The sequence below is a fragment of the Canis lupus genome, chromosome 12, assembly GCF_003254725.2.
Source record: "Canis lupus dingo isolate Sandy chromosome 12, ASM325472v2, whole genome shotgun sequence".
Lineage (NCBI taxonomy): Eukaryota > Metazoa > Chordata > Mammalia > Carnivora > Canidae > Canis > Canis lupus.
The window spans coordinates 2,691,425-2,704,034 of NC_064254.1; positions in this window are offsets into that span (position 1 = coordinate 2,691,425).

Consider the following 12,610-nt stretch of genomic DNA (forward strand, 5'->3'; position numbering starts at 1 on the left):
TGGGACTCTTGGGTTAGCATTACATGCTCTAGCCCTTTACACCTGCCTCTTTTTTTCTTTCACTGGGTCCTCAGGAGCTGGTCTTCCCAGCAGATGTTGCTACTCCCAGAGAAGAATCAGTAAGAAGTCTAAGGGCACCGTAAGGAGATGTCATTTTGCTCTCCTGCTCTCCACAGTGCTCTGAAACTCCTGAGACAGTGAGGCCCAGCAGCTAGATAATGAGAGTCAACGGAGGTAGGAATTAGGCACAGTATATAAAGCTGCTCTTTAAAGGGGCACCAATAACTCTTCAGTACTGGCCCAGTGGATATTTACCTTAGTTGCCAGATTATAAACATCTAACATCATTAATTACTAACTCCTTCCTGAAATTTCCGCTCCCTTGGTTAGGTGATGAACTATTTTTCTAACACTCCTGCCTCTCTGCTTCTTTGAAGTTTCTTTGAACACTTCTCTTTCCTGCATTTTTTTTTTCTAAAGGGGAGGGCGAGGCAGAGATTCTTTTTTTTTTTTAATTTTTATGATAGTCACAGAGAGAGAGAGAGAGAGGCAGAGACACGGGCAGAGGGAGAAGCAGGCTCCATGCACCGGGAGCCCGACGTGGGATTCGATCCCGGGTCTACAGGATCGCGCCCTGGGCCAAAGGCAGGCGCCAAACCGCTGCGCCACCCAGGGATCCCCCTGCATTTTTTTTAAGTAGACTCTGTGCTGGGCATGGAGCCAGTGTAGGCTTGAACTCATAACCCTGAGATCAAGATCTGAGCTGAGATCAAGAGTCAGACACTCAACCAACTGAGCCATCCAGGAACCCTCTTGCATTTTATATAATAAAAATAAGATAGGAGGTACTGATGCACAAATCGTGTGATGTCTAGCTTTCACTCATGTTGCATGTCCAGTGTGTCAGCAAGATAGCGCTGCTAATTATAGTTACTCAGGGAGCAAGGCTGACAGATCTTTGACACCTGTTCCCATAATTTCCCAAGCAGAGTGAAGGACCCTACTGAATCATACAATGGCTCTTAATGATCCCTCTTGGAAATAATGAATCACTTCTCACATTTCATTATACAAAGCAAATCACATGGATAATTTCAAAAGAGTTGGAATCTTTGGAGGTAGAAAGTATTCCATAAGTAGACATTAAATAAATGATATATTACTCACTTGAGAACCTACTATGTGTAAGGAAGTATGCTAGGTCTTGTGGGTAAAAGGAGCTTCTAGCTCCTAAAAGGTTTACAAATTATCCCTAAAGAGGACCTCTGGGGTGTTGGCAATGTTCTTTTCCTTGACCTAGGTACTAGTTACATGGGTGTTCACTTGACAATCATTGGCTGTACATTAATGTTTTGTGTATTTCTTACATATGTCTGCTAGTTCACAGTAAAATGGTTTAAAAGGAGAGGCAAAGAAGGATATTGGTAATTTGAGGCAAAAACAAGAAATCAATGAATCAAGTAGAAATAATGAGCTTTAATAATGGTTGGAATAAAGAATATTTAGATGAAACTAGTGGGACTCCTGCAACTGAAGAATAATTAATAAACAAGAGCTCAGACTGAGAAATACTCTCAAGGGCAGTATACGAAAGATTAAACAATGAAAGATTAAACAAAAAAAATGATAAAAAAGAAAAATGATAAGATATAAAGGATCAAAACTGACATCCTGGCATCTTGATAATTAGATACCTAGAAAGTGGGGAAAATAGTAAAAGGAGATGAAATGTCTGAAACAAAGAATAGATTGCTAGGCTTTAAAGAAAGACGGAATGACTGTTTGACATAGTGCATTGATCAATTTTTAAAAAACATCTCTCTTTAAAAAGCACACATGTCTAGATGCATTATAAGAAAATTGTAAGAATGTCAAAGACAAAAAGAAAATTCTCAACACTTGCAGAGAGAGCAGTTCCACCTATAAAAGAACAAGAGCAGATCCATCTAGAAAAAAACAATCAAACTGACATCATTCCTATCAACAGCAGCACTTAATGCCAATGGGATGTTACTTGCATAGAATTGAAGAAAAAGAACTTTCAATCCCAAAATGTATACCACAACAAATGGTCATTTTAATACAACATGAATAGTCTCAAACATTTCAACCTTAGATGCTTTACTATTCAAAAAACCACTTCTAAAAAATTTTTTGAAAAGCACCCCCTAAAAAAACAGAGACACATCTAAGAGAGATGTGGAATAAAAGAAAGATCAAATAATTTTTTAAGTTTATTATTAAACTTAATAGAGGCTGAAGCAGAGGCTGAATTTAAAAAATATTAAAAAGCAGAGGCTGAATTTTTTTAAATAAGAAAAGTGTATTTAAAACAAACCAAAACTCTGGCAGCCCCGGTGGCTCAGCGGTTTAGCGCTGCCTTCAGCCCAGGGCCTGATCCTGGAGATGCGGGATCAAGTCCCACATTGGGTTCCCTGCATGGAGCCTGCTTCTCCCTCTGCCTCTCTCTCTCTCTCTCTCATGAATAAATAAATAAAATATTTTTTAAAAATAGCTGTAAAACAAACCAAAACTAAAAATGTAGTTAGTATTAACATAATGGAGGTGCTAGGTAGTGATAATAGGAGAAATTAAAGTATTATAAAGTTCTTGTCTCTTTTTGCAGGGCAGGATAAATAGAGGGATCTATCAGTGTTTTTTAATCAAAGTAATTAAGAGCATTAAGCTATTTTATGAGGATAATTAGAAAATACAACTGTTAAAGTAACAGAATTTGGCCTAGCCTTTAGGAACTGAGAGATGAGAAAAATGAACAAGAATAAAGTATATTAAATAAAGCATTTTAATATGATAGTACATTTTTAATCTAATAATAATTGCAATATATCAAATGAGCTAAACAATTAATTAAAAAGCAGTGACTCTCAGATTGTATCTTCCAGTCTAATAAAATCAGATAGCATAAATGAATATCAAAAGGTTGAAAACCAAATAATGGAAAAAGAGATTTGAGGCAGGTAAGCAAAGATAACTGACATAACAAATTTCACATCTGCCAAAAAAAAAAAAAAATTAAAGGCAAGTGTAAAAACTAGAGCAAGAAACTATAATGAACACGAACATATATCCCCCTGAAAATAAAACCTTAAAATACAAGAGCAACAAATGACAGAAATATGCAGAGAAGGACTCTAACAATTGAAAATCTTAAAATTAAACTGCAGATTTTAACATATCCTCAAAAACTAAGAGCAGGAGCAGCCCTGGTGGCCCAGTGGTTTAGTGCCGCCTTCAGGGATGTGATCCTGGAGATGCGGATCAAGTTCCACGTTGGGCTCCCTGCATGGAGCCTGCTTCTCCCTCTGCCTATGTCTCTGCCTCTCTCTCTCTCTGTGTCGGTCATGAATAAATAAATAAAATCTTTTAAAAAAAAAAACTAAGAGCAGAAGCAAAAAGAAAGATATAGAAGATCTAAATAATACAAGAAAAGGCTCAAATAACTACAGAGATATTCACAACCAACAATATGCACGTTTTTGAGCACACATGGCACATTTATAAAAATAACATTTATTAAGACACAAAGAAGGCCTCAGTGTGTTCAAATTAATTATCACAGATGTTCTTTGGCCATAATGCAACTGAAGTCTAAATTGGGTGCACCTGGGTGGCTCAGCGGTTCAGCGTCTGCTTTTGGCTCAGGTCATGACCCTGGGGTCCGGGATCGAGTCCCACATCAGGCTCCCTGCATGGAGCCTGCTTCTCCCTCTGCCTGTGTCTCTGCCTCTCTGTGTGTGTCTTTCATGAATAAATAAATAAAATCTTAAAAAAAAAGAGAGAGAGAGAAAGTCATAAGCATCAAAGACACCAGCTTGGGAAGCAAAGAACACCTTCCCAACAGCCCCTGTCCTAATGTGGCACCTAGGACATTTCAAATACAAGTCGTTCTTCTCTTATACATGTCATTTTAGAACACAGAGAGGAACAAAAGCCTTCCAAATCATCTTATGAGGCTGGTGCATCGTTATTTTCAGAGCCAGCTAAGGATATAGATTAATGTCAGTCATGTCACTGAATCCAACAATGTATTACAAGCATGATTCATTTCAATCAAATAAGATTACTAATACTAGGATTGTGTGAGAGCCTGACCATTAGCTTATTTTATTGTAATGTAAGTGCCTGACATTAAGCTTTTGATTGCCGAGGTATTCATTTCAAAGATATCTATCAAAAGATACATATTGCCTGATATACAACTAGATAAACAGTCAGGCTGCACCCTGCCCCCATGCAGTTCCCCTTTTAGAAAGCCTTGGGTGACCTAGATAACAGACCCCTTGAGTGACCCTGCTTTTCCCTTCCTATGCTTTTAATTCCAGCTCTTATGTTTTAAATTCACCAATAAAGAGTGACCTCATGAATTCCGAGGCACCTCTTCCTCAACCCCAATAATGGCAGATCCCGAGGTCTCTCCTGCCCCTCACAACTTCACTGTGTAGCTCTGGGCATGCCCTGTACCCCCCAGGGCTGTGGGTAATAAATTAATAAATCTTGTTTATTTCAAAGTTCCCTGATGGTTGTTGCTAAGGAATGAACTGCAGTCATAAGAACCACAAGGGCCAGTTGGGCCCTAACATTGGCTCCTGTCTGAGAAGTGTCTGTGGGAGCTCACCACAAATAATAGGGACCCAGGTGAGTACCCCCAGGCATTCCTAGCTGATTGCATCACCATCATTAGGCTGGGACCACAAAATACCTAGGCATGCAGTGAAGTTTCAAGGTAAGAAAATCAGTAATATGACCCTAAAAATCAGTAAACCAAAAAAGAACATTCATATTAATTTCAACTGAATTCAATAATTGTATAAACAATTTGATCAATTTTACCACATGGTAAAGATTATAAACCAAAAACCTATAGCAAATATATTTATGGAGAAATTAAATGCATTCCCTTTGCAAAAGGTAGGATATCTTTTATAATTATAAATGTTTAATATTGGAGGTTCTAGACATCACTATGTTGTCATAGTTTCTTCTGTTGAAGAAAACCAAGGTTATGAAGATTGTCAGGGAGAGATAAAATGGCTGCATATTAGATAAGACTGAGCCTCTGGAGCCCCAATACCTGAGTTCAAATCCAGACTCTGCCTTTCAAGTTGTGTGGCCTTGGACAGATTCCTTCACTCTTCTTCATGTCTGCTTCCCCCTCTGTATCATGGGGAAAGAATGGTACCAACTTCCAAAAATAAGTAAGTGAATACCTAATTTTAGGTTTTTTCCAAATGAATGGCGGAAAAATAAAACGGCAGAGCCAGGCAGTAGGTTTGAGAGTGCTTTAATGGGGAGCGCTCCCGGGAGAGGTTCCGTGACTTGGAGAGGTGGCCCGAGTCAGGGAAGTCGCGCCGGGGTTGGGGAGTGTGGGGGTTTTTAAGCCTCATTGGTTCTGGGTCTGGATCTGGGTGGGTCCCTTGCCAAATTAGGCAAGGGAACACCGTGTCCCTAGGTGATTGACTGGGGGTGGGATAGTACAGACAATGGGGGGGTGGTCCCTGGCTGGAAGGTCCTGGGTGGAAAGTTTCAGTTTCTCATCTAGGCTTCGATTTACTGGAGATGATGTGGTGGTCATTACCGCTTTGGCGGGAAGATCAGCCATTTTGACCCAATTTGAGATGTCCGCCATTTTGAGTGCCCCTGTCTCTCAGCCAGTCCAACACCTAAGAAATTTATAGAATGGTGCCTGGTAAATAGTAAGCACCTCAACTGATGCTCATTATCATTGTATTGTTTTCCTTTAGTTCAGTGATTTTGAAATGCAAAGTGCTCAAGAACCCATGTCGAAGTTCTTCTCTTTCTCATCTACCACCCATACCATGCTGTCTCTTCCTTTGCACTGTGTCCTTAGTACCAGCTCTGGGATGACTCCCGGGGGCCTCTGGCAATGCTTTCAGGCCTCCTGGTCTTCAGGACAATGGCGCCAGTGATGATACCTGCCATGCCTGCTACCAGACCCAGGGCACAGACCACAGTCTCCCTCTCTTAGGCACCTGGATCAGCTCCTAGGCCTCTGGGGCACAAAGGAAAGAGTTAGAAGGTGCAGAGGGCAGGAGGTGGCTTCAGATGTAGGGGTATGAAGGATTAGGAACCATGAGATCACCAGTGAGGTTTGAATAAAGTGACAATAAAACACACGAGATTAAGGAAAGCAGATGCTGCAGAGAGATGGATCCTGGAAATAAAGATGGTTGTCAGGACAGCGTGGGCAAAGGGCAGGAGTTCCATACCCCAGTGCTGAAGGAGTGGCTGGTCCAGGCCCCAGTGCTCCACCTTGCAGTCATAGATGTCTTCAGGGCAGCCCGGATGGCTCAGCAATTTGGCGCTGCCTTTGGCCCAGGGCGTGATCCTGGAGACCCGGGATCAAGTCCCACGTCGGGCTCCCTGCATGGAGCCTGCTTCTCCCTCTGCCTGTGTCTCTGCCTCTCTCTCTCTGTGTGCCTATGAATAAATAAATAAAATCTTAAAAAAAAAAAAAAAAGAAAGAAAGAAAGAAATGCTTCCACGGGACGCCTGGGTGGCTCAGTGGTTGAGCGTTTGCCTTGGGCTCGGGTCGTGATCCTGGGGTCCTGGGATCGAATCCTGCATTGGGTTCCTCACGGGGAGCCTGCTTCTCCCTCTGCCTGTGTCTCTGCCTCTCTCTCTCTCTCTCTCTCTGTGTGTGTGTGTGTGTGTATGTGTGTGTGTGTCTCTCATGAATAAATAAAATCTTAAAAAAAAAAAAGGAAGCAGAAAAGGCTTCCTCAGCCCCATATTCATTATTATATTCTCCTCTATATTCTTATGTTAACCTCATAGTTTACTCCCCACAGAGCTTTACTGTCTACCAGAGGCGGAGCACCTGCTACGAGCTCAACGAGCTCAACGGGACGCACCACTTGCTACACACAGAGCTCTTCGCGCAATTGGACAGCGCGGCGGGGGTGTTCGCGGCCGTGTCCGAGCTGGGCCGAGTAACTGCCAGGAACTGGAACGTCCCCGGGAGTTCCTGGCACTGAGACAGAGCGCCGTGGACACAGCGTGCAAGCACATCTTCGACCTGGACCAGGGTTTCACGCTGCAGCGCAGAGGTGACAGGGCGGGTGTGAAGGAGACACTCTGGGAGGAGAGGGCGGGGCTTGGGCAGCAGAGGAGGGGAGCGCCCCAGCACCCCCCTCCCCGCGCCCCAGAGGAAGCCAGGAAACACTTAGGTTAAAATGAAGAACAAATCAAGCTATTTCATTTCTTCTCTCTCTCTCTCTTTTTTTTAAAGATTTATTTATTTATTCATGTGAGAGAGAGAGAGGCAGAGACATAGGCAGAGGAAGAAGCAGGCTCTTCCCAGGAGCCGTACGTGGGACTCGATCCCAGATCCCGGGATCATGACCTGAACCAAAGGCAGCCGCCCAACTGCTGAGCCACCCAGGTGTCCCTATTTCTTCTCTTTTTTTAAGGAGAGGATCAGACTGCTAGATCAAAGGAAATCTATAGGCTGAATATATTCGGATTTCAAGATAGTATCTCTCAGGATTACACATCCTTTTGACCCAGATGAGAACATGTAAATTCAGGGAGCTCCCATAGCTGGTTCAAGATTTCTGCTCAAAGAATTTTAGTTACTGTCACTTACATTTCTGGCAAAAAATGTTACAGAGCACAGACTCTGGCCCTCTTCTGTTCTTTGCTCTTTCTTTACTGGTCATTTACAAGGTCATTCTTAGAACATTGGAATGTTTCATTCCATTTTTCCTACTGTGTTGCCCATCTTCTCCCGCTAAGTAGCTTCATAGGTGATAGGACTCATCTTTAACATCTGAGAAGTCAATGTGACAAGAAAACAGCTAAATGCACTGCTCTGGCCATCTCAGCTGTCATAACAAGATTCTCTTTCCCTCCTAGTCCAGCCTAAAGTGAACGTCTCCCCCTCCAAGAAGGGACGCCTGCAGCATCACAACCTGCTTGCAGGCCACGTGTCAGATTTCTCTACAGGCCACATTCAAGTCCGCTGGTCCTTTTTTTTTTTTTTTTTTTTGTGATAGTCACAGAGAGAGAGAGAGAATGAGGCAGAGACACAGGCAGAGGGAGAAGCAGGCTCCATGCACCGGGAGCCCGACGTGGGATTCGATCCCGGGTCTCCAGGATCGCGCCCTGGGCCAAAGGCAGGCGCCAAACCGCTGCGCCACCCAGGGATCCCATGTCCGCTGGTTCTTGAATGGACAGGAGGAAACAGCTGTTTTTTTTTTTTTTTTAAAGATTTTTATTTATTTATCATGACAGACACAGAGAGAAAGAGAGGCAGAGACACAGGCAGAGGGAGAAGCAGGCTCCATGCAGGGAGCCCGACGTGGGATTTGATCCTGAGTCTCTAGCATCACGCCCTGGGCCGAAGGCAGCGCTAAACCACTGAGCCACCCAGGGATCCCAACAGCTGGGGTTTTATCCACCAATTTGATCCATAATGGAGACTGGACCTTCCAGATCCTGGTGATGTTGGAAATGACCCTTCAGCAGGGAGACATCTACACCTGCCAAGTAGAGCACCCCAGCCTGGACGGTCCTGTCACTGTGGAATGGAGTGAGTTACTCCCTGCTGGCCCTCCAGACTCCAGGCTCTGAGGTCTGCTCATTTTGTCTTGTGTCACTACACTATACTACAACTACACTACCCCATGTTGTTCCTCATCCACCCAACGGTGGTCTTGGCTGGGAACAGTGAAGGTCTGGCAATTCTCCCGTACGTTTATCCTGCTCTGGGGGAGTCTAAAGAATCTCTCCTTGTCAAATAACAACTCAGAAAGGCAGTCACCTTCATGACTGGCCCTCAGACATGACAACACCTCTCCCTTCGGTCTCTTAAGTTTGGACTTAATAGGCTGATCTAAAACTCGCATTTGCCTCCTGTAGAAGTCATCACTCTGAGGCCCAGAACTTTAGAGTGCCTTCTGCCTCTACCCCTTTTCCATAGTGCCTCCAAGCTTGGCCTTTCTTTTCTCTCCGTGGTAGATTAGATCAGGCTCCAGGTGTCAAACAGGGCCTTGAGGTTGTGGCAGGTGGAGGTGAGACTCACCCTGACTTCTGTTCCCCAGGGGTACATCAGATTCTGCCTGGAGCAAGATGCTGGCTGGAGTTGGAGGCTTTGTGCTAGGGCTCATTGCCCTCTTGGTGAGCTTCATTCTCCATTTTAGAAGCCAGCAAGGTAAGAAACTTCTGGAAAGGGGTTGATACTGTCTTTCCACTGTCTCACTACTCTTCAGTGATGAAGTTGTGACAAAAAGGCAAAACAAGAGACCGAAAGAGGCCTCTGAAATCAGATGCTGATAAGCCAAAGGCAGCCCTGGAGGAAAGAAGATGCCTAGCCAAGGTCTGATCCAATAAGATACCGGAGGCTGCCAAAGTTACCCTATCCTGCAGGGTGTTCTTTTCAGCCTGGGGTAGACTCACACCTAAAGTGTGACATGGGGACTGTGGTGGAAATTTTTGGATAATTTTCTAAGATGCTGTTGCTCCTTACTCTCTAGATGACCAAATTCATCTTCCCTCAGGATGACAGGGACCTCAACCAACAGATGGTATTTCTGCTCCCTTCTTCCTTCTTGGGATATAATTCATGTCATTGCAACATAAGACTGGGAGCATTCAATGAGTATGCTATGTTCAGGATAGATCATAGAAAGTGCCCTGAGAATGAGGAGAAACTCTCAAACACTCCACCTTTCTTGCAAGTTGAGCCAAATTGCCCCCAACTCTTGATGCCATTTTCCTCTTTAGGTGGGTGTGGCCACAGAGCATGACTTTGCTCCATTGCTGAAGGAAACTTCAGAAACTCTCTTCCATTGCTCAGTAGGCCAACATTCAGCCTACCTCTGTAATTTTTTTCTCTCTTTTCTCTTTTTTCTCTAGAGGGAAAGAAAATGTAGCCTTTGAGCTTCAGATGTTTTAAATTCTTCTTCTGAGGCACCTGAGTGGCTCAGTTGGTTAAGCATCTGCCTTCGGCTCAGGTCATGATCTCAGGGTCCTGGGATGGAGCCCCGTGTCCCTGGGATCAAGCCCTGGGTAGAGCTCCCTGCTCAGTGGGGAGTCTGCTTCTCCCTCTGCTCCTTCCTCTACCCCCCAGTCTCCACCCCCCACTGGTGCTTGCTTTCATACTCTTTCTTTTTCTCTCTCTCCCTCAAATAAATAAATAAATTCTTTAAAAATAAATGGAAATAAATAAATTCTCATTCTTCTTCGTAGGGTTCCTGAACTGATCTCAAACATCACATGTAGCCTTGAAACAAGCAGTTCTGCTATTCCTGTTATCCAGTAAAGTCCCACCTCCAGAAAGGAGATTATGGCTAAATTGTGCCCCCTGATATCAGTTTCCGAGTCGCAGCATTTTCATTCAATTTACTTCTTTCTCAAGTTCTCCCAATCTATAAAGTGACCTTCCCTGAGGAACATAAACTATCTAAATCCAATATTATTCTCTTTTTTTTTTTTTTTGAGAGGAGGGAGATAAATATGGTCATGTGACCATGTTTATGGTTGAAGGGTTCGATGATCATTGTTGTTTCACGCAGGCATGGAGAAATAACCTTCTTGATGGGTTATTGATTGACCCATTCTCCTTATTGAATAGAAGGCCAACTGATAATGAATCTCCTAAAATGTGCTCTACTTCATTGTAGATGATTAAATTCATGCTGCATTCTTACTAGCGAGGGGTGGAACCATTACTCCTAGAAATCCCAGATGGAACAGACACTGAGCCTGGATTTTGCCATTGACATTTATATAGGACTAATAAAGCATGTCAATCATTAATAATATGCTTTCCAAGTTAAAAGTCAACATAAGATCAGAATTGTAAATAATAGGTTTATTAGATCACCCAAAACACTTTCCCTTCTGAGTCATTCAGTAGGAAGTACATCTCTAGTTCCAAAAAGGTCAAAGATATGTGTATACCAGATTTTTCAGACATAGGCCAGCTTTTAGAATACAGTTCATTATACTTCTTATAAATCTCTTTAATTAATGTTTTAGACTAAGACAGAAATCATATTTTTTTCAGACATTTCATGGTATGGTGTGCCACCTAAGACCATTACTATTACTATATAATAGTCATCAGGAAAACTAATTCTTGTAATATTTATAGATTAGTATCATTTTTCAAAATGACAGTGCCTTAGCCAAGCTTAAAGAGTTTTTCTGGGCAGCCCGGGTGGCTCAGCGGTTTAGCGCTGCCTTCAGCCCAGGGTGTGGTCCTGGACACCCAGGATCGAGTCCCACATCAGGCTCCCTGCATGGAGCCTGCTTCTCCCTCTGCCTGTGTCTCTGCCTCTCTCTCTCTCTCTCTCTGTGTCTCTCATGATAAATAAATAAAATCTTAAAAAAAAAAAAAAAACAATGCTTATGGGACACCTGGGTGGCTCAGCGGTTAAGTGTCTGCCTTCGACTCAGGGCATGATCCTGGGGTCCCAGGATCAAGTCCCTCATAGGACTCCCTGCATGGAGCCTGCTTCTCCCTCTGCCTCTGTGTCTCTCATGAATAAATAAATAAAATCTTAAAAAAAAAAGAGTTTTTCTTTCTTAACTGACCTTCTACATAAAATCAATTTGATTAAATATTATAAACTATGACTATAAGTTAGTTTTTGGTGATTTTAAATACAAGATAGCCACCTTGTGATCAAATATGGGGCTGTGTCAGGGGTCTCCATGACCACCCAGATTAGGTTATTCACTAGGAGGAATCATATAGTTGTACTCATGGCTTAGATTTATTACAGCAAAGGTTTACAAAGCAGAGTCAGTCAAGGGAAAAGGTACATGTGGCAAAGCCCAGAAAAACCAGGTGCAAGCTTCCAAAAGCCCTCTCCCTTTGGAGCCAGAGGGCACACTTAATTCCTCCAGCCATGAGTTGTGACTACACAAATATTGTCTGCCAGGAAAGCTCAGCACACGGCACTCAGGATTTTTACTGGGGCCTGGTCATGTAAGCACCATCTACCTAGCACATACAAAAATTCCAGAGTCACAGAAGGAAAGCAGGTGTTCAGCATAAACCATATTTTTATACAGTTTAGGTACAATTTAGGCACATTCTTATTAGATCTGAGAATTCAAGTTCCCAGATGCCAGGCAGAGGCCACCTTTGTACTCAGGCCAAAAAAATAGTAGATGGACCTGCTATGTTACATCTTTCCTGCACAGGAGCAAGCCATCCATTTTGCTGACAATTTTTAAAATAACATGAGTACCCATTTTTAAAAAAGATTTTATGTATTTATTCACGAGAGACACACACACAGAGGCAGAGACATAGGCAGAGGGAAAAGCAGGTTCCCTGCGGGGACTCCAATGCAAGACCCGATTCCATGACCTCGAGATCATGACCTGAGCTGAAGGCAGATGCTCAACCACTGAGCCACCCAGGTGTCCCCATGAGTATTCATTTTTCTCAAAGAAAGACATACATTGATACAGAATGCACCCTTGAAGACTAGTTTTCTGGAAACATGGGTTGTTGCGGAAGACATAGAGTTAAATTCATATAATATTTTTCATTATTGTTATTATGTGAAATTATTATTATATTTTATGAATCCTATTAGCATTTAAGCGGGTT